Source organism: Xenopus laevis, chromosome 6L (genome assembly GCF_017654675.1).
Source record: "Xenopus laevis strain J_2021 chromosome 6L, Xenopus_laevis_v10.1, whole genome shotgun sequence".
Taxonomy (NCBI): Eukaryota; Metazoa; Chordata; class Amphibia; order Anura; family Pipidae; genus Xenopus; species Xenopus laevis.
In genome coordinates, this window is record NC_054381.1 from 163,204,342 (window position 1) to 163,227,321 (window position 22,980).

The 22,980-nt window shown below is 45.5% G+C and overlaps 1 non-coding gene across 1 annotated transcript; it reads left to right on the plus strand.

The window, feature by feature from the left end:
• The first annotated feature begins 22,519 nt into the window (after positions 1–22,519).
• LOC121394924 lies at positions 22,520–22,638 on the plus strand. The gene has a single exon (XR_005962095.1). It is a non-coding gene; the product is annotated as a 5S ribosomal RNA (ribosomal RNA).
• Positions 22,639–22,980: the final 342 nt, after the last annotated feature.

Sequence of the window (22,980 nt, forward strand, 5' to 3'; positions counted from 1 at the left end):
CTGCTAAAATAGACATTCTCTATGAATGTAGATATTCTCTATTTATGTTTCTTTTGAGATGGACACCATAAGCTGTCTATTTAGGCTATCTTTCCAATGAGAGACATGTGAACTCTCTATCTCTGCAAGGGCTGGTATCTGCTACATCCAAAAGCTCTATTCTTAGACAGGACCTCTCTAGTGAAGGCCATATTTATTCTGCTCTAGTTGGATTGCACCTCTTTTGAGGCATTATGCCTTTTTGTCATCATCAAAGACATTGGGGGTCATTTATCAACACTGGGCAAATTTGCCCATGGGCTGTAACCCATGGAAACCAATCAGATTGCTGGATTCATTGTTCTACTTGCAGCTGGCTTTAAAAAGCTAATCACTGATTGGTTGCTATAGGTAACAGCCCAGGGGCAAATTTGCCCAGTGTTGATAAATGAGCCCCACAGTGTCTCAAAATCTTCAGCCTGAATAAGTGGGCTATTGGCAAATTTAGGAGCAATACATAGAACTTAGTGAGTATAGATATACAATGTATGGGCTCAGTGCTGTACTGAGACCTGAGAATCCCAATATTCTTTCTAGTGGAGGGATTTTTAACAGAATACAGAAAGCAGTGTGGTGCTAATGGAAACGTTGTCCTTTAGAGGCTTCGGGATTGGCTGGTGTCTGCTGAATTGCGGATTTCAGAACAGTTCTTAGTTGGAGGAGACCTAGAAGTAGTGAAACGTCAGCTCTGCGACCTGAAGGTGAGTCCAAAGTGTAAATTTCTCCCGAATTTTCTAGATGAATAATGCCACAAAAACAAAGTAGTGCTGCACAAACACTCTCACCTCTTTTTGTAGCTTCGTGTGCCGACTGTGACTTTGTCTGCTCAGGTCTAATCCATATGCCAGAAAGTATTTCAGCAGCACTCCGATTAAGTGAAAAAATGTAAATTTTATTCGTGCCTTAAACTAAGCCTTAGCTAAACTTAGCTTGAGGCATGAATAAAATTTCAATTTTTTTCACTTAATCGGAGTGCTGCTGAAATACTTTCTGGAATGTAGATAAATAATGCATTAATATAACAAGTTCCAATCATACAGTATATTGGTTAGTAAATAGGCTGTGGTCAATCAAAATTCTATGACCAGAACCCTACTTTTAATAACACCCAGAAGAGTGACACCACCCCATAAATGAATGTAACTAGTATAATACTGTGTCCTACACTGTAGATCAAACCCCTTCTGGACCTGTGAAACACAACCACGTTAAGCACATGAAATGACACCATGACAAGTTAGACTGTAGCACCAATTAGAGGTTCTTATTGACTTGATGTTTCCTGTTGCCAAGGAGTTTAAGAGAGAGCTCTATCAGCACCGTCTGGAACTGGAGACCCTCGGGCACATGAACATGGGTAAAGCATCTAATGATAAATCAAGTGAATCTTCTCTCGGCGACTTGAGGGAACGCTGGGACTGTCTGGAGGAGGAGGCCGTGAACCGCCAGGTACTATTATTACCAGTATTGATTCCATATGTGATTTGTGCACACATCAGCTCTTCACGTGTAGGCTACACATGCAATGGGTTACCTCTCATATGGTGGAAAATTGGTCAATCTCTAAATACATATATCTAAATATTAAATACAAACAGACATGGTGAATTGGTAGCTTGCATGTAGTTAACACACATTTCTTCCTATCCCTTTATAGCACCAGTTAGAAGATGCCTTACTGGGCCTTGGCCAGTTTCAGAACCAGCTGGAAGAGCTCCTGAATTGGCTATCACACACCACCGAGCAGCTGCAAGGGCCACGGGCTGCGTGCATCGACCTACAGGCTTGTGAGATTGAGTTGGCCAAGCATAAGGTAAGTGCACAGGGGACATTTAGAGACTAGAGGCATTGATCCATATAATGACTTCTGGCAGGGCTGCATTATGGGCCTTGCATGTAGGAAAGATATGCAGGGAAACAAGATGCCTCTACAAATATGCACCTTAAACACGACCCCACACACACAATAGAAAAAAAAATGAACATATAAATATACTCATAAGGGCCTAAAGCTGCACCTCTATCCACACCATTGTTACTTCTTGCCCCCCTACTTGATACCTTCCAATCTGGCCCAATGTATGTTTGTTGGAGGCGTGAGAGTTGCCCCAGGCCTGTCAGGCACTGTGCTTTGCCCCTTCAGGTTTTGAGGAATGACGTCCTTTCCCATGGCCGCACGGTGGAATCTGTGAATGAGGCCGGAAGAGGGATCCTGCTCTCCTCCTCTGGCGATGGGGCTGAGACTCTACAGGCAAGACTGAGGGAGCTGAACGAGCGCTGGGAGTTTGTACAGGGCGAAACTGAGAGGAGGCAACTGGAACTGGAGAATGACCTAAGCAGGGTAGGCTCAATAGATGTTTATAATCTGCCTAAAAAATCATGTACACAATTCAATTGCCATCTTCTGTTATTTTTGAACAAATATTGCGTTCCACTGACTTACCTTCTATGTCTGTAGGTGCAGGATGTAACCTTGGAGATCACAGACCTACTGCAGTGGTTAGAGCAAGTGGAAACTCATCTGTCTCTCTCCAGACCCATCTGGGGGCACCTAGACTCTGCAAGGGAGGCATTGGCTGAACACTTGGTAAGATCATGGAAGATGCAGCCTCTTGGTTTGGAATGTCACCATGAATGATTGTGACATGTTTATTGTGAGGGACAGCCTTCCAGCTTCAGCTTTATATCAGCTATCCGAGGCAGATAAAGCAACATTTCTATATTTAAAGCACAAAGAGCCCATTTGAGTCTCACCGGTATTGCAGTGGGCCTTACTAGTGCCTGGCATCTCAGGGTCTGCCTATGCCCTGGCTTAGAGACTAGATCCCCAGTCACATTTACAGGCAGGAAGAACATGTTGGGGGTCCCAAGTCAAGTTTAAACTGGAAGGTGAGAGGTTAGGGTTAGGGTCCTTGCTGTGTTTGATTTATCCCCAAGATGATGACTTATGTTCTATCTAGAATGCAATTTATTACAAGGATTTTTATATGTGTGCACTTTGCTTTCCGCTGCCTTTATCAGGACTTGTGTAAAGATATGGAGTCTAAGCAGCCCACATATAATAGTGTGAGGGACCGCCTTCAGCGCTTGGTGACCTCCTGTACCCTGCCTCGTGGTTCTAGCGCTGAGCACCAGCATCGGATACTGGAGCAGAAGTGGGAAAGTGTACACTGCAGAGTGCAGGAAAGGAAGGTAAGTTGTGTATGGCTGTTATGCCATTGGGAGACCCTGGGTTCTATACACAGCTGGGTTTAGCAAGACAACAGCAGAAGGTATAGAAGGGTGAGATGGAACAATGGAGAGAGATGCAAACAGAGTGGACCGGATAGTGGGACAGGATAACGGAACAGGATAAAGACAGTTAAGACAATATGCCAACAATGGGGCAAGTTAGTTTTCTGCTGCAGTTAGTGGCAACTATACAAACTGTGGGGTGACTAGTGACCCATAGTGACTGTTTGCCTTAAATATACAGGTCAGTCAATGCTACCTCATGATTAGTTGCTATTGGTTATTGGAAATATGCATTACCTTACGAGGGCACTTTATTGAGTAACTGGTGCACAATTAGGTGCCTGGTGAGAGTGTTGGTGAAGTGTTGGTGGGTTCCTGGCCTGGTATCTGGTGTGTGTATATGTTGTACTAATCCTGAGGGGGTTTTGCCACAGGAGCGACTGTCGGACGGCCTGGCGATGATCACCGAGTTCTACAACACCATGCAGGAGTTATCAATATGGCTTGTTCAGGCAGAGAGTCGTCTCACGGTGGCAGGTCCACCTAGTGTCATCTTGGAAACAGTGACCAATCAAATTCAAGAGCACAAGGTAAGTGAATCCAGAGCCTGGTGCCTCATGACTATCCCTGGTGACAGAAAGAGATCCCAGATGCTGTACAATAAATGTGCTCCCAATACATAAAGCCATCATGATTGAAACTGAGAGTGGGGCAGGTATTACTGCACAGGGGGTATGTTGTAGTTTAGGGGTTATGACCACCAGGAGCTTTCTTGGGCCATGCTGATATTTTGGCAATTGCCTCCACTGGGTGCTTTGGGGGGGCTTATTTAAAAGGAAAGTAATAGCACTATTAGTTAGCACCATGCCTAGTTAGCCACAGATTATCCAAATGATTATTGGATCTGGTGCATATTTGGCAACTTTTGATGCAGGTAAAGTTGCTGTACCGTGTTAGCCGCTAAAAATGTTACAGGGTTACCCTTTTGAAATAAAAAAATAACAAAAGGTGATCCCTTTATTGGCTAACTAATATGATCATGTCAAGCTTTCAGAACATTTTAGTTCCTTTTTTTAAATCAGCTTGAAAAATAAACTAAAATGTTCTGAAAGCTTGACATGATCATATTAGTTAGTCTATTAAGGGATCACCTTTATACCACTTTTGTTATTTTTTTATTTTAAAAGGGTTGCCTTGTAGCAGCTTTTTATACCACCCTCTTACTCTACTACATCCACTATTGTTGTGTCAATGACCATGTGAGGCCTGAGAGGTAGGTATCATTTGAGACCACACAAAATGTATTGGGTAACCCCTTGTGACACTTATTTCACTGGCCAAAGCCTGTCACTTAATGGGTAACCTAGAGCATTTGAAAGAACAGATATCTGGGGTTACAGAGATACATTTTATCATATATTATATTTCACTGGTGCAAATATGCACAATTTAATAGGATTTGGGATAGGCATGCTCCCATACTCATTGTTAGTGAGAACCCTCCTTCCTTTAACCAGGGCCTGGTGCAGGAGATCAAGCTGCAGGATGAGAAGCTTTCTGGCCTGGAGTTGGTCTGTTCCCGCCTAAAGGACGTGAGTCGGAAGCAAGAAGGAGACTTGACTCAGAGTTTGGTGCAGAGCACACGGGAGCGCCTGGGGAAGGTTCAGGAGAGAGCAGGAGAAAGGGGGCGCAGTCTTGAGGAGGCCCGGAAACAGGCCAAGCAGGTAGCCCCATCATTTTACACCACTTTCCTCAATCTCCTTGTGTTAACTGTGTATTTCTCATGTTTTCATCCACAGTAGACACCTACAACTCTAAAGGGGGCCCTGGGCAAAGGCCAGGGTTTATTTGTAGTCATTCTGTGTTTGCATGACCCACCTCTACCTATTTCTCTCCCTGCAGTTTAGTGAATCAGGCCATATGCTGTTGGAGTGGATGCAAGAAGTGGATCAGAGTCTGGATTCAGCCCCAATAGATACAACCATGAGCCAGGAGGACATCAAGCAGCAGCTTCTTCTTCACAAGGTAGGACACTTGTTCAGCCTAACGTGTTTAAGTAAAGAGGCAGACAGTGGGATTGGATGGAAAGTGGTGGAAGATCCCCATGGACTGCATTTCTTAGGAAGAAATAATATTTGGCAGGCATAAAATCAGAACAATGGCATAAAGTTGTTATTCCTCTGTCCCATGATTTATACAGGAATTTCAAAAGGTCCTGAGGTCCAAACGCCCAGTGTATGAGGCCACATTGAGGAGCGGCAGGGCTCTGAGGGAGAAGGTCCGTCTGCCAGAGGATGGACAGATGCTGGATGAAGTTCTTGGGCAGTTGAGGGAACGTTGGGAGCACATCTTTAACAGATCCACGGAGAGGTACTCCAAGGGGCAGACAGTGAGGTTTAGGAAGAACAGATTGTGTAGTACTAAAAAAGGCTTGTTTTACTGAATAACCCTTTGTAATAATTGACAATGCTATTTTCTTCCAGGCAGCACAAGCTGGAAGAGTCACTGTTGTTCTCGGGCAAGTTCATAGATGCTCTGCAGGCCCTGATGGACTGGCTGTACCGAGCTGAGCCCCAACTCTCTGAAGAGATGCCAGTGGGTGGAGACAGGGACATTGTCAATGATCTGTTGGACAAGCACAAGGTGAGCCCCCTGCTCAGCACTTGTGCCTAAATAGGGCTAAGGTAGTCTCACCAGTGGAACAGCATTTAATGACCTTCTTTTAGTACTCTAGCAATACCCACATTACTCTGTAGTATGGTGTGTCCCTCTTTGTTTTTCTTTGGAAATTCACAATTTATCACATTGCTGACTTGCATAGAAGCAGAACGTGCACTCATTGTGCTACTGTACTCTTTACCCAGAGATCTCTGTCAGCTGAACATTCCTAGACCTGTTTCCTTCTATAAACAACGTTACTGGGTATGTCATTGTCATTTGAGACTCAGACCAGTAATTCCATGGTTATGCCTAACGTGTCTGCCCCTGCTAGGTCTTTCAAAAAGAGCTTGGGAAGAGAGCGAGTTGCATGAAGACCCTCAAGCATTCTGTGCGAGATCTGAACCGAGGGGGCATCAACACAGATTCCCACTGGCTGCAGAGGCAGATGGAGGAGTTGGGCCACCGATGGGACCTGGTGTGCCAACTGTCTGTCAGCAAACAAGCTCGACTAGAGGCTGCCCTGCAGCAGGTACAGTAATACTGGTGATCTGGGTATAGTATGTTCAGCATGAGTGTGGATCCCAGCTGCAGACTGCATCACATCCTATACTGCCATGCATCTGCTAGTTTGCCATACAGCAAGGAATTTACATTCGTTTTGTGATGCAGAAAAGTTCATATTACAAAAACATTCAACTGGGTGTATACTAAGCCCTAACATTTCTGGTACCTTTATCTCCCAGGCTGAGGAATTTCACTCTCTGGTGAATTCTTTCTTGGAGAGTTTGGGGGAGTCTGAGCGCACCCTAAAGTATGGGGTGATTCCAGAAGAGGAGCAGGCCCTGCAGGATTGTCAGAGGCAGCAGCAGGTGAGTTTGAGAGGAATGGGAGAGGACTTTTCCATTAGACCCTTGGGGGCTAGATGAAATATCTGTAACTCTGCATCTCATAATTTAAATCATCCTTCTGACCCTACACCTACTGACCCTACACCTACTGACCCTACACCTACTGACCCCTACACCTACTGACCCTACACCTACTGACCCTACACCTACTGACCCTACACCTTTTGACCCTACACCTACTGATTCCATGTCTCTTTCAACAGGAGCTCATGAGTGCCCTCCAGTGTCAGCAGCATTCCCTGGACTGTATAGTGTCCCTAGGGCAAGAGATACTGGCATCGTGTCATCCAAATTCTGTCATCACAATCAAATCCTGGCTGAACATCACCAAGACCCGATATCAAGAGGTACGGTCCTATCTGGATTTAGGTGTCACACAGAACTTTGTATGGCGCGTCAAGGAGCGAGTGCAAGGATACTTCTACTCTTCCCAGTCTTTTTAACACCATTATATTGTCTGAAACATTCCCAAACACCCCCTTGTAATATAATTTGCCTCTCCGCAGGTTATGTCCTGGGCCCACCAACAGGGGGAGCGTATTAAATCTCAAATCCAGTCTTTGGCCACAGAGCGGGAAGAGGTCACACGACTTATTGACTGGATCACAGCCGCTGAGGAGGCCCTGAGCCTACGAGACCAAGATCCTCTCCCTGAGGACATGGCTGCACTGGAGGAACTGGTCTCACATCATGCAGTAAGACCTCATAATATCTCCAGCCTTCCCTATAGCCCATTCTGGCCAGTTCAGAATTAGAGGGAACATTAGGGGGCCCTTTTATTAAACCTTGATTTTTTTTCTGGTTGGGGTTTTAGGGGAAAACTCTAATTTGTCATGGAAAATAAAAACTTGAATTTTTAGAGATTTATCATACCCCAAAGCTGCATGTAGACGTTAATAATACGAATAATGGCATCCTCATTACACATTTGCCAATGAGCCTGGTACCTATTTACACATTGGGCAGTGGCCCTGTCTTATTAGAAGATTTTTGTTTCTGACACTTTACAAAATCATTATGAGAGTATTACAATAGTGTTTTAGTGTTGGATATAAGGAAGGGGTGGATGCCGGCCAGGGGGAACATTGGTGGGAATGTCAGGACTTGTTGGTTAACTGGCCTTATAACTAACACGTCCTCTCTAAAGTTCTGCTGCTGAAGTTGGTCTTTCATAAATCTGACTTGACCCAATTCATTCCTTCTGTTGGTTTTTTTTTAGGTGTTCATGGAAGAGCTGAACAAGAAGGAACCAGAGGTGGAGAGGGTAACAAAAAATTGCAAGCGCAAAGTGCCAGAGACCAAGCCGCCAACATCACGCAAGAACTCAGCCAGTAAGTGAGAATCAACTTGACCTCACACAACAATTAGACATGATTTGTTCTCCTAATGTCACTCTGTTATTACAATTTCTACCAAACGCCTGCCTAGATCTCCTCAAACATTTTCTCTGGCTGCATATGTTCCTCTTGCTCCTAAATGCACAGATTCACACCCTCCGTATCTACATATTCAAGTGAATAAACCCAGCTCTGACTGCTACTGGCCTTTAGCCCATGCCCCACCCCATCCATCCAGTACCTCTGGAGGCTCTAGGCCAACTGTTATGGAATCATTGATTCTGTCATTTAGATTCAGTTGTCATGTGTTGTGAACATTATACTTCTTGTTTCAGAAAGACAAAACTCTCTGAAGTCCCCCCAGACTGCTTCTTCATTGACCCTGTTGGACCTGGTGCCCCCAACTTCTCACATGGCTCAACTTTTAAACCGCTGGCAGCAACTATGGTTCCTGTCCTTGGATCGGCAGTGCAGACTGCAAAGTGCACAGCAGAGGCTGGAGGAGGTGAGGGGACAAGGTGAAGCTTCCAAAACCACAATTTGTGCAACACAGAATTCCCCCAATTCTGTTGTTCATATTATGTAGATGCAAATTCCTGTACCTTCTCGTTATGTGCTAGAAAGTGACACCACTTCTCCATAAAGGTATCTAAGTATGTAACATATCTAAGTATTTAACCGAATGAGCTAAGTTGTGAACTCAACAAAGTGGCTCCTGATGATGGAAGGATTGAACTGGAAACTCAGGGTTAGATAGACGCACCTCCTTCTTCTTATATGGTCTGGAGAGACATGCCTATCTTCTGCCATCTTGTCCAACGGTCACCATCGTTCCCTATTGCACCTGATACTTTTTATTCTTCTGGCCTACAACCACTGTCCTGCAGGTGCCAGTATAGACTGTCTCCCTGCTTGGCCTCTACAGTCAGCTCTGGTTATTGGAGGGAATGTATCATTATCTTTAAGCTAGATATTGGACCTGCAGAGTGGCCACTCCTGATCCAGATACCTCCAGGACAATCAATTGCCCAAAAACATGTCTGACTTCTGCTTTCAGCTCCAAGAATTTGCTCATTTTGACTTTGCCGTCTGGAGAAAGAGGTACATGCAGTGGATTGGACAGATGAAATCCAGAATTTTAGATGTTTTCCGGGGAATCGACCGGGACCAGGATGGGAGGATCAGTCAGCGGGAATTTATGGACAGTGTCCTATCATCCAGTGAGTTTGGTGTCATGTGGGGGTGGGATATTAGGGGATTTTGGGACGGCTTCGACGGTTAGCTGGATGATATTGGAGTAACTGAGTAGGCACATTAATTACAGAGGGTTATTTTGGCTGAGTAGGTTTGGCACAGATCACTATATAAAGGCAAGGGGTATTTTGGAGAAAGTGAGCTTGGCTGAAAGGCATTTCGGTATGGGACTAGCAACAACAAAAACTTACGTTTCTTTAGTTGATTTGCTATGGAAGTGCTATGGACACAATTTCCACTCAAATTCGTTTTTTTAAGCACAATGCACTATTTCTCTGAATTCTGTTATTAGGGGGAGAGTCCAAGTGTTGGTGAGCGAGAGATGCAGAGGACTAACACACTCCACATTTTCCTTTGCAGGGTTCCCCACCAACTCCCTGGAAATGAATGCAGTCGCCAATATATTTGATATTAATGGAGATGGATTCATTGACTATTATGAGTTTGTGAGCGCCCTCCACCCCAGCAGGGACCCCTTGAGAAAGTGTGCAGATGCTGATCAGATACAGGATGAGGTGAGGGATCTGTCTGGTCTTTTCTGTCCTATAGAGAGTCTGGGTGTTGTACCTTGAACCTTGCTTCTGTACCCTCTGGCTTCTTGTGGCCCACTGTGTGCCTTATCTGGATTCCTGTGCTCCCTGTGCCCATACATTGGGTTCCTGTGCCCCATTTTGTTCATACCGTGGATCCCTGTGCCCATACATTGGGTTCCTGTGTTCCACTATGTATGTATTGGATTTGCCCTGGAATTCCTTTCATTGTTGGCCCGTCTGTGAGTCCAGTCATGCAGGAAGGCTCTTGATGTGCAGCCTGCCAGTTCTGTATTTCACTTTTCCATGCGATATTTCTGTTTGTGCCGCAGGTGAATAGGCAAGTGGCTCAATGTAACTGTGCAAAACGCTTCCAGGTTGAGCAGATCAGTGCAAATCGTTATCGGGTATGTGTCCTGTTTTTCCCCTTTCCCCTCAGTTACCTTTGATATTTTCTATTGCTGAAGTTCAACCTAGGGTTGCCACCAGACCGGTATTATACTGGCCCGGCCAGTAAAAATGATGGTTGATCCCAATGTTATTATTAGGGAATAAAGATAAATATACAGGTCGGTAGGCCGGTATTGTTTTTCCAGAAATGTGGCAACCCTAGTTTACCTCCAGCCTGGGTCTCTGTGATCTTCCACCTTCCTGTGGTTGATGTCAGTTCCCAGTATTCATTCTGTCCTTTCTCTCTGTCCCTGATCCCACACTCCACCTATTTGTACCCGCTTCTTTATTTGCCCACATCTTCTCTCAAGCTGGTCACTGGCTGTGGCTAAATGTCGGTTCTCTTTTCCCAAGTTTGGAGAGTCGCAGCAGCTGCGTATGGTTCGGATCCTGCGCAGTAGCCTCATGGTACGTGTTGGGGGAGGCTGGATCGCTCTGGATGAATTTCTAGTGAAGAACGACCCATGCCGAGGTGTGTGGGGTAATTGGTTGGGGGGAAATGCCCATGTGTTAGTGTTCTTTAGCAACATAAAGCTGATTTATGGTCTGCAACAAGAGGGGGGCTTAATCACAAGACCCATTATGAAGAAGGAGGCTTTTAGTAACAGATTGGGCCCCATCAAAACTTTGTGGGGCCCAGTTATTTATATAATAGGAGTCTTCAACATAGAGCTTTTTTAAGCTGTTGCTAAGATACAACTCCCAGCACCCCCATGTTTCAGGTGTTTGGGTTCCAGTTATGGTAACATTGATATTGATATTGTTAATATCTTGCCCTATTGTCACTCAATTGCCCAACTGTGTCCAACGTGCCCTGCTTATTCTCTTGGTGCCAACTAGTCCTACTGTTTCCATCTCATCGTACTCTTGCCATTTTGCCCCACTCTCACCACCATAACCTACTGCTGTCATTTTGCCCCACTGTCACATAAGTCAAGGCAAAGCCAGTGGGTGTTTGACAGGAGTCTGAAGAACATGTAGACGTACTGGAACACTAATGCAGGAAATTTCTATTAGAATTACATTTCATATAAAAGATAACTTAATCCAAGTAGGTGCTCAAGGAACACTTCTGCCATCTTGCCCTTTGGAAGGGGTCATCATGTGCTCAGCTGATACCTGGTCTTATAGTTTGGGGGTTCAGCAATGCCCACAAGGGCAACAGAGTGAAATGTACCATCAAGGTATAAATGAGAAAGGTCTCAAACAGCCCGAGGGAAGGTATTGGATATAACAACGTCTCCCGGGATAAAGGCCGATAACCAAAAGACAGACACACACAAATAAATGAGAATGGCAGGAACAGAACATGACTCAGAACCAGACTGGAAACCAGGGAAAACCAGGACCATAAGGCAAACTGGACAAGAGACACAAATAAGCAAAAGATCAGCAGCCGAGTCTTCCAACGATATCAAACAGCTCATCTCCCGCCATAAACACCAAATATCCTACGAAAATCAGTTTTGTACGATATTATTTGTCTGTGTCACCTTTAGAGGAAGAAAAAGACCCAGAAAACTGCAAGTTACGTTCCTAGCTTAGAGACAAGTTATGTCCACCCCAAAGAATTAGCTACAGGGCTCAAACCACAATTGGACCAGTACCAGCCTGAGTGAAGTTAGAGATCCCCACAGTCCACTAGAGAAATTCTGCCTCTCTCCATTCATTTCTATGGGATTTTGAAAGTTCACCATTTGATAAATACACCATTAGAAATCCCATAGAAATGAATGGAGAGAGGCAGAATTTCTCTAGTGGACTGTGGTGATCTCTAACTTCACTCTTTGATAAATATACCCCTATGACTATCATTTCTTTCCTTCTTCTTTCCGGGTCTCACAATGTACAGAATCCCAGGCAGTTGTTTCTATGTAAGTCCAGCTCTTATTGCCTCAAGACAATTGCAGATGTTTTCCCACCAGCAATTCACCTTATTGCCAATGGGAAAGAATTTCGCAGTAGCCCTGATTTAAATGACTGCCAGTAGCCTTGAGATCAGGGGAGATTTGCAACAATATTCTTGTAACAACAGCCGATATATTGGTGTTTTCCTATATCTGTGACCTTCTTATGAATTAAGGATGGAAGATTGGACCATCAAACCAAAGATTGGACCTAACCAAAAACATTCAATCGCTGCTGTTATTAGAGCCAAGCCCTTCCCCCACTAATCTTATCAGATTTCTGCAGTGAGAAGCCAAGTCTTGTGGGGTGACACAATTTGGGGTGCAGGCAATGAAAGAAGCAGATGCCAGTGTAGGGGTGGGGGTTTCCGCAGGGAGAGTTTCAAGCCTAAGACCAATCACTGTAGGAAGATCCAAGTTAGTGACCAGCCTCTGATCTATGACGATGACCTGGTGCCTTTTTGTGGTTCTGTTGCAGTTAAAGGACGCACCAACTTGAAAATCAATGAAAAGTACCTCTCACCCGATTCCTTACCCCCTGGGCAGCTGAAATGCAGCGGTAACCAGAGCAACCTCATGGCTAAAGGCTTGTCCCCCAGCCGATCCAACTCCAGCCTCAGTCTGTACAGCAGTGCCTCAGCCCCCAGCAGCCCACAGGGCAGAAAGGTAAGTGGAAGAAATGCAAAAGGCAGAAAAGACAAGACCTACTGGCAGGTCCTTGTACAGAACATGTTGCACCTTCCCTGGGGGAGTCTGACAGAATGAAACATATTTACTGTATATTGTGCCTCGTCCAACAGATTGTGCTGCGCAGAACTCGCTCCGGGGACAGAGCACCCAGATCTCGGGCGTCGATAGTTCCTGATGGCACCGAACTTCATTTCTCAGCAGCCGATGATAGTGTGGCATCCACCTCAACTGGTGTGTAACAATCACTTATACCCTATGTTCTCTCTCCACTGTTCCTGCCCTAACACACAGCTACTCACCCCACAGTGCCCCCTAAACCCTCACACGTAGCTACTCACCCCACAGTGCCCCCTAAACCCTCACACGTAGCTACTCACCCCACAGTGCCCCCTAAACCCTCACACGTAGCTACTCACCCCACAGTGCCCCCTAAACCCTGACATGTAGCTACTCACCCTAGAGTGCCCCTTACACCCTGACATGTAGCTACTCACCCCACAGTGCCCCTTCACCCTCACACATAGCTACTCACCCCACAGTGCCCCCTAAACCCTCAAACGTAGCTACTCACCCCACAGTGCCCCCTAAACCCTGACATGTAGCTACTCACCCTAGAGTGCCCCTTCACCCTCACACATAGCTACTCACCCCACAGTGCCCATCCATACCTACTCTCCAATCATTGGCCCCGTATATAGCTTGTCTCTCCACAAAGCCCCTACATAGCTACTCCCCTTCAGTGTCTCCTGCACTCCCACACATGACAACTTTTCCCACAATGCTTTGCAGTTCTAACTCTTTGTGGGACACTGACCTTTTCCTTTTTGTGTTTCAGAAAAGCCTGAGATACCCCCAACATGACATCAGACCTCCAAGAAGTTTTCCAAAACAATAAGAAACAGGAAAGCACATTCCCTCTGGAGCAGCACATCAGTTTATCAGACACTCGTCATGACCCACTGAGACAACGGAGGCACAGGGTCTCCTATTGGAGGGCAACAAAGTGGACAATGGGACTTGTGCCCAAATGGCACCCTGACCACACTAGTGGGTTGTACTAGAAGGGACATGTGTGACAATGAGTGTGTGACACAAAGTGAGTGTATCACAAAGGAAGTGTGTGAGAGTGGAAGTGAGTGTATGATAGGGATAAGGAAGTGAGTGTTTGGGAGTGGAAGTGAGTGTATGATAGGGATGAGGAAGTGAGTGTTTGGGAGTGGAAGTGAGTGTATGATAGGGATGAGGAAGTGAGTGTTTGGGAGTGGAAGTGAGTGTATGATAGGGATAAGGAAGTGAGTGTTTGGGAGTGGAAGTGAGTGTATGATAGGGATGAGGAAGTGAGTGTTTGGGAGTGGAAGTGAGTGCATGAGAGGGATAAGGAAGTGAGTGAGAGGGGAAAGGAAGTGAATGAATGAAAGGCGAAGTCAATGGATAAGAGAACATTTGAGCATATTTGAGTAGCTAAAAGGAGGGTGGGTAGTTTGAATGCAGAGACCATTGTTCCCAGCAAAGGGGTTTCAGGCAATGCAGGAAGAAAACCCAGAGGAAACTAAATTAAGCAGTGCTGGTTTACATGATATTTTATACAGCACCATTACATAATAATTCACACCAACTATACAAAGCTTATTCTGGGGATGTACTTCCCCTTTAACCCTCTTGACTTGCTGTGATGCCCATGAGCTGAAGCTCAAGCCTCCGCACATTCCTGCTCACAATATCATGTGTCAACAATGAACAATTATAGAAAAATAAAGGAGCTATAAACTAATTCTAAAGAGGGTATTATTTACCCTTTAAAGGGTCACCATATTTCTGCTGTATTTTGCTTAATGTCATAGTTTTTTGGGATCTCTCTGTACAGACTATGAGCAAACTTAGGGGCTGTTCCTGCTGAATTGTGCTTAGTACAGGGAATACCTATGTACCATGGTTTTATGGGATCTCTCTGTACAGACTATGAGCAAACTTAGGGACTGTTCCTGCTGAATTGTGCTTAGTACAGGGAATACCTATGTTGCCATAGTTTTATGGGATCTCTCTGTACAGACTATGAGCAAACTTAGGGACTGTTCCTGCTGAATTGTGCTTAGTACAGGGAATACCTATGTACCATAGTTTTATGGGATCTCTCTGTATAGACTATGAGCAAACTTAGGGGACTGTTCCTGCTGAATTGTGCTTAGTACAGGGAATACCTATGCTGCCATAGTTTTATGGGATCTCTCTGTACAGACTATGAGCAAATTTAGGGACTGTTCCTGCTGAATTGTGCTTAGTACAGGGAATACCTATGTACCATAGTTTTATGGGATCTCTCTGTACAGACTATGAGCAAACTTAGGGGACTGTTCCTGCTGAATTGTGCTTAGTACAGGGAATACCTATGCTGCCATAGTTTTATGGGATCTCTCTGTACAGACTATGAGCAAACTTAGGGACTGTTCCTGCTCAATTGTGCTTAGTACAGGGAATACCTATGCTGCCATAGATTTATGGGATCTCTCTGTACAGACTATGAGCAAACTTAGGGGCTGTTCCTGCTGAATTGTGCTTAGTACAGGGAATACCTATGTACCATAGTTTTATGGGATCTCTCTGTACAGACTATGAGCAAACTTAGGGGCTGTTCCTGCTGAATTGTGCTTAGTACAGGGGAATTGGATCTCTCTGTACAGGCTTTGAGTAAATTTAGGGGGCTGTTCCTGCTGAGGGAGTATTTCTTTGGGACCCAGGCAGCCAAGGAATTGTTAGATGGAAAAGCAAGTTGCATGGGATGAGAAGGCTACAGCATGTAGTGTCAGGCTCTGGGTATATACATATAATTCCCAGGAAAGTTCAGGTCTTTTGCCCCTCAGGGGAGGAGTTTTGAAAGAAGAGATGAGAAAGTGTTGAGAGTTTGGGAAGGGACAAGAAAGTGATTATATATATAGTAAGAGGAGGTGACGTTTATTGGTTAAATCTGAGCCTGTTAAGAGATCCCTGGGCAACAGCACAGTCAGTACCAGCACCAGCAGAGAGGGTCTCACCCAAAATAAGAGGACACTATAACAGCAAAGGGAAACAGTGTTCTTATCATATGAGGGAACAGTGTGTGGATTGTGAGCTTTAGGTGTGAGCAGTGTGTATGTGGGGTCTGGAATCTTGGCTGGAAACACTAGTGGGATCTCAGTAATGAGCAAGTGTGTGTGAGTGTGAGTGTGAGTGTGCACCATGTGGTGAGTGTGTGACCGGTGTATATACAATGGTCCAACAGAACAAGTGTCATTCCTTGGCATTAGCAGTTAATCTCCTGTCTCTGGGGCCCCAGTGAGGCGACAGTTGGTAGTTTAGTGGCCAGTAGTATGGGGGGGGGGCAAGTACTTTTATGGGTGTCAGTAATTGGGAGTGTGAAACTGTATATAGTCTGTGTTCATGCGAGAGTAAAACATTTTCCTCATTTGGATGTACAGGTTCCTGAATCACTAAGAGCAAATTCTGCCCAGAATAACTGGCACAGCAGTGCCCCCCAAACACCAAGAAACTGATTTATGAAAAGCACATTTTGGGGGGCTGTGCTAGAACAGATCTCCCATTGAGAAGATCCTGGTGGTGCCAGCTGGTGTTTACTGGATATTTGGCTACAAGAACATTCTCCCACTAAGCACCAATCTCTGCTGGGCATGGGCACCTGTCTGTGCTGGTGGTACAGCTCCTATACATTATTGTAGAACATTAGTCCTGACCCCAAGCTCCATAATATTTGTAATGGCACAGGAGGAGAAGTGGGGCGATGCCAGAGGACCAGAGGAACTGCTGCTGCTCCAACGTATAAATGAGCCCTGGACACTTTACTCCGGCAGGGGGAGCAATATATTTGCTGTACAATAAAGTGTAAGGAGGAAAGGCGGCAGCACTTTATTGTACAACAAAATAAGCACCTACCAACCTCTCCTATTCCTTCAGCCACCGCACTGGTTCTAGAACTGCTCCAATGTCTCAGGCTTGGGGCCTCATTGCACTTTAGTAATTATATAACACTAGTAGGGGTAACAGAGACACCCTCTCTCAGCTAAATACTCTGGGAAAGCAGAATGCACTCTTTTGTCTGCCATGGCCTAATGACTTCACCAATAAAAGATTCCCTTGGCTTGGCTCCTCCATAGAAATGCTCCATCTTCCAGCACTTCCCAGCGACATCTCTAATAAAATATTCCCATGGCTTGGCTCCTCCATGGAAATGTTCTATCTCCCAGCCTTTCTCAATGACTTCTCCAATAAAAGACTCCAGTGGCTTGGCTCCTCCATGGGAATGCTCCATCTCCCAGCCTTTCTCAATGACTTCTCCAATAAAAGACTCCAGTGGCTTGGCTCCTCCATGGGAATGCTCCATCTCCCAGCCTTTCTCAGTGACTTCTCCAATAAAAGACTCCAGTGGCTTGGCTCCTTCATGGGAATGCTCCATCTCCCAGCCTTTCTCAGTGACATCTCCAATAAAAGACTCCAGTGGCTTGGCTCCTCCAAGGAAATGTTACATCTCCCAGCCTTTCTCAGTGACGTCTCCAATAAAAGACTCCAGTGGCTTGGCTCCTCCATGGGAATGCTCCATCTCTCAGCCTTTCTCATTGACTTTTCCAATAAATGACTCCCGTGGCATGGCTCCTCCATAGGAATACTCCATGTTCCAGTCCTTCCCAGTGATATCTCTAATAAAAGATTCCCTTGGCTTGGCTCCTCCATAGGAAACGTTCAATCTCCCAGCCTTTCTCAGTGACGTCTCTAATAAGAGACTCCCATGGCTTGGCTCCTCCATGGAAATGTTCCATCTCCTAGTGACTTCTCTCCTCCAAGGGAATGGTCCATATTCCGGCATTTCTCTGTGACTTCTTTAACAAGAGACTCTAATGGCTTGGCTTCTCCATGGGAATGCCCCCTATCCCAGCTTTTCACAGTGACTTCTCCAATAAGACTCCCATGGCTTGGTTTCTCTATGGGAACGCTTCATCTCACAGCCAATAATTCTCAGGAGGCCCCCAGGAGGTCTTTGCTTCCTACGGAGACCTCTGCTGAAGAGCAATACTATCCCATCTCCTTCATCTTTGTTCTCTCCACGCACATACTCTACCCCTTTTACTTGGGGAGTATCAGAGCACACACCATAACCATAAGATCCATGCCCTACCAAGGCTAACCCTGGCTGTTCTATTGCATGGAATGTGTGGGCATGGGTGAGTGGGTGGGGGGCAATAATGTCAATAAAGGCACGTCTCATTGCTAAAGTGATTCCATATCTAAGCTGAGCTGAATGTAGAATGACATACTGTAAGAATTTTCTGTATAAAGGCTCCTCTGTATAATAAAGCTTTTTGTATGCTCTCTGAAATGTGTGGCAACCAGGTTCCTTCTAATGGTGGACAGAGGAATGGTCTCCTCTCACTTGGGGGATTGAGTGTATCCAGAAGCAGAGAGCCCCCTGTTGTTAGCAGTTTATAAGGGGTCCTATACTACCCTAGGCCTTCTGTCTGATTTCCTAATTGGAGGGGTACCCAGAAAAGGTAATACCTTCTACTAACCTCCTTGTTGGGGCACAATCTACTAAGTGAAAGAGGTGCAAGCCATAGGTCCAAGCAGCTAAGGGCAGGGATATTACATACACAGTAACAACCCCAGGAACAGAGCCCAGTGTAACTCCATGTTTTACCCGTCACCCAGTCACTGACACGAATCTGCAGGCGGTCACACTGGGGCTGCTGGGAGTGGAAGTCCATTCTGAAACACATAAGGGGGTTATTTATCAAAGATCGAATTTTTCAGTTATCTGAGCTTTTTTTAAACCTCAGATGAACACACAACTGGAATGGCTTCAAATTTAAGAAAAAACTCAAATTAAAAATCTTGAATAAGTGAAGTCAGGGTTAACAACCCAAAAGCCAGATTGATCAAATTTTACATGGGGAAACACTCGAATCGCTCAAATTCATTGAGTTTTCTAGCGAATATCATGAAGGCTACAAACATCTTCATATGGCTCAAAAGACCATTGACACACACGCCACACACACTAGTCACACACACTAGTCACACACACTAGTCACACACACACATAGGGTTGCCACCAGGCCGGTATTTTACCAGCCTGGCCAGTAAAAATGTTGGGTGATCCCAATGTTATTAATAGGGAATAAAGATAAATATATAGGAAGGTCAGTGATCCCAATGTTATTAATAGGGAATAAAGATAAATATATAGGAAGGTCAGTGATCCCAATGTTATTAATAGGGAATAAAGATAAATATATAGGAAGGTCAGTGATCCCAATGTTATTAATAGGGAATAAAGATAAATATATAGGAAGGTCAGTGATCCCAATGTTATTAATTAATAGGGAATAAAGATAAATATATAGGAAGGTCAGTGATCCCAATGATATTAATAGGGAATAAAGATAAATATATAGGAAGGTCAGTGATCCCAATGTTATTAATAGGAATAAAGATAAATATATAGGAAGGTCAGTGATCCCAATGTTATTAATAGGGAATAAAGATAAATATATAGGAAGGTCAGTGATCCCAATGTTATTAATAGGGAATAAAGATAAATATATAGGAAGGTCAGTGATCCCAATGTTATTAATAGGGAATAAAGATAAATATATAGGAAGGTCAGTGATCCCAATGTTATTAATTAATAGGGAATAAAGATAAATATATAGGAAGGTCAGTGATCCCAATGTTATTAATTAATAGGGAATAAAGATAAATATATAGGAAGGTCAGTGATCCCAATGATATTAATAGGGAATAAAGATAAATATATAGGAAGGTCAGTGATATGATCCCGCTGTTAATGAAAGTGAGGCTGTTGCTGCTACTTCATTGGGGCCATAATGCTCTGACACAAACTTTTCCTTGTCCTGAGACATTGGCCCCTGAATGGCTGCTTCTCTGGGAAATACAGAAACTTTGTAGAAAGTCGGGATATTTCTGTACAATAGCAGGACTGTCCCGCTGAAAACGGGACAGTTGGGAGGTATGCACTTACTGTCTGAGGGGCCCTTTTATCTCCATACTCTGGGCCCATTTTCATTCTTATATAATCCCCATGCTGGGGGTCCATTCCTGCCCTCTGACTGCACCCACTGGGATTAAAACGTGGGTTTATATTGTTTCCCTTTAAGCATTAACTGCCCCCAGAGGACAAACTATTGCTGTTTTCATGAGATCTTCCCTTCTCAATAGCCAAGGAATCATGGGAAAATGACTGTGCGGTCCCTGTCTCCCACTGTACAGAACTACAATTTCCATCATCCTCCAACTCCTAGCAACTATATAAGAGACAATAGATTGGCTGCGTATCTTGACAGCGCTATATAAATAACTGATGATGATTGGCTGGGGGCAGATTGAGTGTGGGCATAGAGGACCCCGAGCATGAAAAGGGGGTCCATTTTTTGGAACCCGACCCGTACCCACAACCCGCATTCTTACCCGCTTGGACCCGCTACCCGACCCTACCTGCAAGTACCTTATCCTCAACCCGGACCCACTGACCATCAAGAATCAGGAAGTGCTGTCATTGTAACCCGGAAGTGACATCATCGGAAGTAGGCGTGATCAGAAAAAAGGAGTAAAAATCGCTATTGAGAAGATGCCCGACCCGCAGAACCGCCGACCCGCGTCTATACCCACACCCGGAACGTTTACACGCAACCTGCAGGCTACCGCCGTTTTTTTTGGGTAATCCGCAGGTACCCGACCCGCTGCAGGACTCAGGACTCTAGTGTGAGTGGCTGGGCTATAGGCATTTAACAGGGCTGTGAAACATATAGAAAGTTTTTCATATCCTTTGGCCCCCAATCACACACAGCACAGGATTTCAGTGCAAAGTTGACCCCCTCGAGTCCTAGAAATCCTTTAATCCCACCCATGGGCCCAGTGTGTGTGGCTCTGTTAAATGGACCCTTTATGTCCCCTTTTCTGTCTTTTGTGGCACTTGGACCCAATCTGAAGTGTCACCTCATCTGTCAGCAGATACTTAAAGGGGATCTCACTGATCACTATTTAACACTGAGTAATGAATGTGACGACTTGCTTAATAAAGGGTCCTGTGAGACCCCAAACGTTGCATTTTTTGTCTACTGATAACGAGCCAATAAATCACAATTTGTCAGTGTGCTGCGGACTTATGGATATTACATATGTCTTTATTAACCCATGGGAAAGTGGGTAATTGACTGCTAAGCACCTGGTCCCAAGGGAGAAGGAACGGAGGTCGTTTTTATGTCTAAATGACACTGTTTACACTGCAAATAATTCACTGTACAATATAAAATGTCATTCCTGAAGCAGCAAGTGTATTTAGTTGTAATATTGGTGTGTAGGTGCATCTCAGCTCATTTTGCCTGGTCATGTGATTTCAGAAAGAGCCAGCACTTTAGGATGGAACTGCTTTCTGGCAGCCTGTTGTTTCTCCTACTCAATGTAACTGAATGTGTCTCAGTGGGACCTGGATTTTACTATTGAGTGTTGTTCTTAGATCTACCAGGCAGCTGTTATCTTGTGTTAGGGAGTGGTTATCTTCCCAGAAACGGAACTAGAGGGGGGCGGGCCCTGGCGCGAGACGTCCAGCCGGCCCCACCCCCCTCCGTAAACCCGGAACTGGCCGGGATATGCGCGGCGCGCGGACTGCCGGGTGGCCCTGAGGGGGTGCGGGCCCTGACCCGCTCGCACCCCCTGCTCCCCCGGTAGTTCCGCCCCTGTATCTTTCCATTGTTCTGTTGTTAGGCTGCTGGGGGGGGAGGGAGTGGGTTAATATGACTCCAACTTGCAGTGACTGAAGTTTATCAGAGCACAAGTCACATGACTGGGGGCAGCTGGGAAACTGACAATATGTATCAATTAATTTTGCTTCATCAGAACTGGCGCTGTTCTCCTGCCCTGGGTACTGGGGCATTATACATGGGCAAACATTGGCAGATGGCACAGACACCCTTGGATAACTAAGCAGCCTATTGGCCTGTGGATGGACCCTCTTCCCCAATGAACATCTGATAGGGGCCCCTTCTGCAGCTGACAAGTTGGTGTGGGCCCACAGAGAGAGGGGATTGATGCAGGTTCCATGGCCCTCGGTTACTTACTAGTGATGTGGTATGCAACTGCAAGTAAGCACAGGAAGGCTATAAAGTAGCCAAGCCCCCTGTACCCATGTCGTTGTCCCTATAATGGGGCTGTAACCAAAGTGCCTCCTGCCTAAAGCTTTGACCTCACAGGCTCATCCTGCCCCACTGTAGCTTTTATGGGTGATGGGGGGGGGGCAGGGAATGTGCAATGATCAATTTGCTATTTGTGTTTGTAGTAAAATTGGCCACATGTCTGTTAGACTTCACTTATATGTGATTTAGCATTGGAGTGTTTGCATGAGGTTGCACAGAGATTAGAGAGAAGCCGGGCATGTTGCAGAGTCAGAGGTGGGAGGAGCTGGGCCCCAAGAAGGCAGCACAAGAGGAGGAAAAGTCAGCCTTGTGTTCGCCTACGGCCACACCACCCTGAAAGTGCCCGATCTCGTCTGATCTCGGAAGCCAAGCAGGGTCGGGCCTGGTTAGTACTTGGATGGGAGACCGCCTGGGAATACCAGGTGTCGTAGGCTTTTGCACTTTGCCCTTCTGAGCAGCAGGGGGCAGTCTCCTCCCTGCTTTTTCCTTCCCGCAACAGCCAGACAGCTAGCTGCCTGATAGAGACCCCCACCCCCTGTAAGGGAGCCACTCCATACGCTGAACTGTACACCTGCGGGCCTTGGCCAGGACAAGCTTGGCCTCTCAGCAAAATGTCGAGTGGAAAAAAGGCTTTTTTGTGTCTGCCTCAGACACAAAAGGAAAGGGCCTTTTCTCAGGAGGTGAGCAGCAAGCTGGACTCTGGGATGGCGCTGGAAGTGATCTGCCCCTTGGATTTTGCTGGACACTTTGATGCAAGGGCTATCCTGAGCTGACAA